We start from the raw sequence: 6268 nt of genomic DNA on the forward strand, positions 1-6268 counted from the left end.
CAAAGGGTGCATGCACGTATAGTTTGAGCATGTGTCTTGCGGCGTGTGTGGTGTGCATGCAGGTGTGCGAGTGTTGCTTGCGTGCATGTGTCCGTTTCAGTGTTGCATGCATGTGTGCGTACGTGCATGTGTTCGTGAGTGCATGTGTACGTGTCAGTGTTGCATGCCTGCATGTGTGCGTGTGTTCGTTATGTGTATGTGTCAGTGTTGCACGCCTGCATGCATGCGTGTGTTCGTGCGAGTGTTGCGTGCGTGCATGTGTACGTGCGGGGTGAGGCTACATGTCAGTCGACTGACTTTTTCATCTTTGGTCAATAGATTTTCCAGCCGTTGGATATGAAATCAAGGGCCTGCAGTTTATCTTCAACCTCCACCCCCTGAGCCACCAGCCACTGTCGGCCGAACCACCGCCCGCGGCCGGCCCGCGCAGCCATGCCGCTCGCCTGCCCCAAAACCACTCCCCACCGCCGGTCCGTCGCCGCCCCGGCCATCGCTCTAGCCCCCCCCCCCCCCGCACCGAGCTTTTTCTCCGGCGATCCCCACGCCACTACCCAATCACCGCGCCCCCCACCGCCGGCGACTGCCAACCAGAGGTCTCACGACTATGAATCCGCACCGGCCACTAATTTATTACCATTTCTGTCCTTCATATACGCGCTGACAGGTGGGCCCTATGGTAATGTGCACTGTTGAATGTGGACCGTTTGACTGGTTAATTGATCATGCCATCAACAAATTACGGAGTTGTATGGTGAGCCAGTGACCATATGATCACCCTAAAATGTATTTTATTAACACAATATAGACTCAAACTACCATTTGTTTCTTTCATATACGCGTTGACATGTCGTCCCCATGGTTACGCGCCCCGATGGTGCAACACTAGTTGCGCCACGTGGAATGTTTGATTGGTCAATTGATTGTGTCATCAACAAAATACGGAGTTGTACGGGTGAGCCAGTGACCGTATAATCATGACATGTATTTTTTAACACGGTACAGATGCAAGCACTCATATATACGCGCAAGCACTCACCGCTATAAGCGCACACACGCAGACCCTACCCCTATGATCACCTTCGAGAGAGTGAGCCAGCATATGATCTTGAGATTTTATGAAGTCACCATAGGTGCCTTGTAGTCGAGTGGAACGTCTCCTCCCATTGAACGCACATCGCCGGAAAAATACTGAAATTAACCCAGGATAAATGCGAGCACAGGACTTTAACCCTGGTAGGCTCGAGAAACCACTGTCCTCCTAACCATCCAACCACTGGTTGGTTAGCACCACAAAATGTATGTGCTGACCGTGATGAGCTTATTCTGAAGTCTAGTGACCGTATTGTGCTTTCGTTTCAAATACAATGATTGTAAGTGTCATCAACAAGATACGGAGCACGCATCAAATACAATGTTTGTCAGTGTCATCAACAAAATACGAAGACATATCATGAGCTAGATACCGTATGACCACCACGTGAATATATACGGTGACCGTAGTGAACATATTCTGAAGTCCACCGACTGTATAGTGCTTTTGCTTGAAATACAGTGACTGTCATGCGTGAATGTGTCATGGGCATGCATACTTTCAGAGGGCCGAGAGATAGTTTGTGTGCGTACGTGAAAGTGGTGTAGAAAGAGGGGGTGTTAGGTGGAGACAAGGAAAGATATGCCCTTCGTTTCTCTTTCCCGTGACAAATATTTTAGGAGAAAATATAAACATTCACAATCCAGAACAAATATTTTTGGATGCACCATGCAATTAACTTTCATGTATAACATTGTACTATTGTATATGCTTATTTTCTTAGTGGCCGATTGCGTGTGTGGTGTGGTGGGCACATCATTTCTAGTTGTGGTGGGTCAACATGAGGACTCATGGGTCGGTTCCATCCTGCACCACATAGGTTGGACGGAGACACATTATACGAAGACCCATGTGGAGGACTCGGCGTACAACACGAAGCTACCAGAGTGGTGGAGGACTCTATCCCCACTAGTGATAAGCCGACTATATATGATTTGTAACCCTAGGCCCCGAGTATGTTATAGAAGCCTGGGGGCTAGTTCGTCGATAGTATACACACACACACAATGCCTGGTATTCACGTGTACTTTGTACACACCCCTATCACTAATATATAGTACCAGGAGTAGGCTTTTTCCACAACTGCAAGGGTTCAAACTTGGGTAAAACTTTGCCTCGTATTACCATCCAGCCTAATGGTCAGGGATATCCTTCTAAATGATCTGATGGAATCATATCTGCCAACTACTAAGAGAGAGGTGTGTCTGTGGGGGGGGGGATGTGTGCGAGAGAATGTTGGATCGAAAGTATGTCTAGGGGGGGTGATTAGACTACTTGACCAATTAAAAATCTATCCTTTTCCTAATTTTAGTCTTTGGCAGATTTTAGCTATCTTAGCACAAGTCAAGCAATCTTAACACAATTCAAGCAAGCATGCAAGGATTCTATGAGCAGCGGAAAGTAAAGCATGCAACTTGCAAGAATGTAAAGGGAAGGGTTTGGAGAATTCAAACGCAATTGGAGACACGGATGTTTTTGTCGTGGTTCCGATAGGTGGTGCTATCGTACATCCACGTTGATGGAGACTTCAACCCGCGAAGGGTAACGGTTGCGCGAGTCCACGGAGGGCTCCACCCACGAAGGGTCCACGAAGAAGCAACCTTGTCTATCCCATCATGGCCATCGCCCACGAAGGACTTGCCTCACTAGCAGTAGATCTTCACGAAGTAGGCGATCTCCTTGCCCTTACAAACTCCTTGGTTCAACTCCACAATCTTGTCGGAGGCTCCCAAGTGACACCTAGCCAATCTAGGAGACACCACTCTCCAAGAAGTTACAAATGGTGTGTTGATGATGAACTCCTTGCTCTTGTGCTTCAAATTATAGTCTCCCCAACACTCAACTCTCTCTCACAGGATATGGATTTTGTGGAAAGAAGATTTGAGTGGAAAGCAACTTGGGGAAGGCTAGAGATCAAGATTCATATGATGGGAATGGAATATCTTGGCCTCAACACATGAGTAGGTGGTTCTCTCTCAGAAAATGTGTATTGGAAGTGTAGGTATGTTCTGATGGCTATCTCCATGAATGAAGAGTGGGTGGAGGGGTATATATAGCCTCCACACAAAAACTAACCGTTACACATAATTTACCAATCTCGGTGAGACCGAATTGAGAAACTCGGTCGGACCGATTTAGCAAACCTAGTGACCGTTAGGATTTTCGGTGGGACTGAGATGCAACTCGGTAGGACCGATATGGTTAGGGTTAGGGCATAACGTAATCTCGGTGTGACCAATTACACAAACTCAGTGGGACCAATTTTGGTAATTAGCTAACTAGAGAGTTGGTCAGGTAAACTTGGTGGGACCGATCGCTCATTTCGGTGGGACCAAAATGTAACAAAAGGGAAACAGAGAGTTTACATTGCAATCTCGGTGGGACCGATCTCTCATCTCGGTAGGACCGAAACGTTACAAAGGGAAACAGAGAGATTACAACCCCATCTCGGTGTGACCGAGATCCCTATCGGTGAGACCGATTTGCCTAGGGTTTGTGGCAGTGGCTATGACATCTGAACTCGGTGGCGCCGGATAGAAAGAATCGGTGGGGCCGAGTTTGACTTTTGGTTTAGGTCATATGTGGATGTGGGAAGGTAGTTGAGGGTTTTGGAGCATATCACTAAGCACTATGAAGCAAGAACCTCATCAAGCAACACCTCATCCCTCCTTGATAGTATTGGATTTTCCTACAGATTCAATGTGATCTTGGATCACTAAAATATAAAATGTAGAGTCTTGAGCTTTGAGCTTGAGCCAATCTTTTTGTCCTTAGTATTTTGAGGGGTCCACTTTCCTCATCCATGCCATGCCATTCATTGAGCTTTTCCTGAAATATTAATCTTGGAATAGCATTATCTCAATGAGCTATATGTTGTTAGGAATTACCAAAACCACCTAGGGATAGTTGCACTTTCAGAGAAGCCTAAAGATAATGTGCGTGCGGAAGACACGAAGGCACATAAATGTGTGTATAGAGGGCTAGTAGAGACCGTGCGTGTGTATATATGCATGTGAGAGAAATACAACTGAGATTAGTGAAAAGAGTGGTACATAGTAGTCAGAAAGAGAGAGAGAGATACAGAGAGTGTGTGTGCGTGAGACACCCCGACACCCCGGGAGAGATTGTGAGCATGTGTGAAAGAGAAATGCCAATGTATATAAAGTGTGTGCACTTATGCGTCAGATAGAGAGATATATAGAAAGTTTGTGAGAACGGGCCGAGGCATAGTGCATCTACGTATAAAAGGCGGTTCTATACATTAAATTAAAATATAAATGGCATTATTATTTTTGGATGAGATCATGAATTTTGCAATTTGCGTATGAACGAAAATCGGTCTATTAGACACTGATGCGGAGCATCCCAAGTTCATCCCCATGGACCTGCCATCGGCTCACCAAGTGCCTAGCGGACCCGTGACACGAGCACGTGCAAGAGCTCTCCAAACCGAGGTGACATCTCTCCTCTCACATTTCCACTTCGATGCACATGAGACATGGCTACCACCTCAAATGAAGACATTGTGCATACTCAGCTATCAAGGAGTTGGCCATGAAGAAGCCAAGGAGCAAGGAGGATCAGAAGAGGAAGACGAACGTGAAGACGGAGAAGAAGGAGAGCTGGAGAAGAAGTCCCAGCCACCAGACGACCGGTCGGGACCGTACGTCCGGTGCCTGAAGCCCCAGCCGAGCTACAGCGAGTGGACGTCCAGCCCGGACCGGACGACCCGTGCCCTGATACATATCCAACGTATCTATAATTTTTGATTGCTCCATGTTATTATATTATCTATTTCGGATGTTAATGGGCTTATTTTTACACTTTTATATTATTTTTGGGACTAACCTATTAACCGGAGCCCAGCCCAAATTGTTGTTTTTTTGCCTATTTTAATGTTTCACCGAAAAGGAATATCAAACGGAGTCGAAACGGAAAGAAACCTTCGGGAGCATTATTTTTGGAACAAACGTGATCCAGGAGACTTGGAGTGGACATCAAGAAACAATCGAGGAGGCCAAGAGGCAGGGGGCGCGCCCTCCACCCTCGTGGGCCCCTCGTTGCTCCACCGACCTACTTCTTCCTCCTATATATATCCATATACCCCGCAAACATCCAGGAGCACCACAAAACCCTATTTCCACCGCCGCAACCTTCTGTACTTAAGAGATCCCATCTTGGGGCCTTTTTTGGAGCTCCGCCAGAGGGGCCATTGATCACGGAGGGCCTCTACATCAACTCCATGGCCCCTCCGATGATGTGTGAGTAGTTTACTTCAGACCTTCGGGTCCATAGCTAGTAACTAGACGGCTTCTTCTCTCTCTTTGGATCTCAATACAAAGTTCTCCTCGATTCTCTTGGAGATCTGTTCGATGTAATCTTCTTTTGCGGTGTGTTTGTCGAGATCCGATGAATTGTGGGTTTATGATCAAGTTTATCTATGAACAATATTTGAATCTTCTCTAAATTCTTTTATGTATGATTGGTTTTTCTTTGCAAGTCTCTTAGAATTATTAGTTTGGTTTGGCCTACTAGATTGATCTGTCTTGCAATGGGAGAAGTGCTTAGCTTTGGGTTCAATCTTGCGGTGCTCGATCCTAGTGATAGAAAGGGAAACGACACGTATTGTATTGTTTCCATCGAGGATAAAAAGATAGGGTTTACATCATATTGCATGAGTTTATCCCTCTACATCATGTCATCTTGCTTAAGGCGTTACTCTGTTCTTATGAACTTAATACTCTAGATGCATGCTGGATAGCGGTCGACGTGTGGAGTAATAGTAGTAGATGCATAATCGTTTCGGTCTACTTGTCACGGACGTGATGCCTATATACATGACCATGCCTAGATATTCTTACAATTATTCGCTTTTCTATCAATTGCTCGACAGTAATTTGTTCACCCACCGTAATACTTATGCTATCTTGAGAGAAGCCACTAGTGAAACCTATGCCCCCCCCGTCTTTTCTCCATCATACAAGTTTCCCAACTACTTTATTTTGCAATCTTTTACTTTCAATCTATATCATAAAAATACCAAAAATATTTATCTTATTATTATCATCTCTATCAGATCCCACTCTTGCAAGTGGCCGTGAAGGGATTGACAACCCCTTTATCGCGTTGGTTGCGAGGTTCTTATTTTTGTGTGTAGGTACGAGGTGACTCGCACGT

This window comes from Triticum aestivum, chromosome 1A, assembly GCF_018294505.1.
Source record: "Triticum aestivum cultivar Chinese Spring chromosome 1A, IWGSC CS RefSeq v2.1, whole genome shotgun sequence".
Classification (NCBI taxonomy): Eukaryota; Viridiplantae; Streptophyta; class Magnoliopsida; order Poales; family Poaceae; genus Triticum; species Triticum aestivum.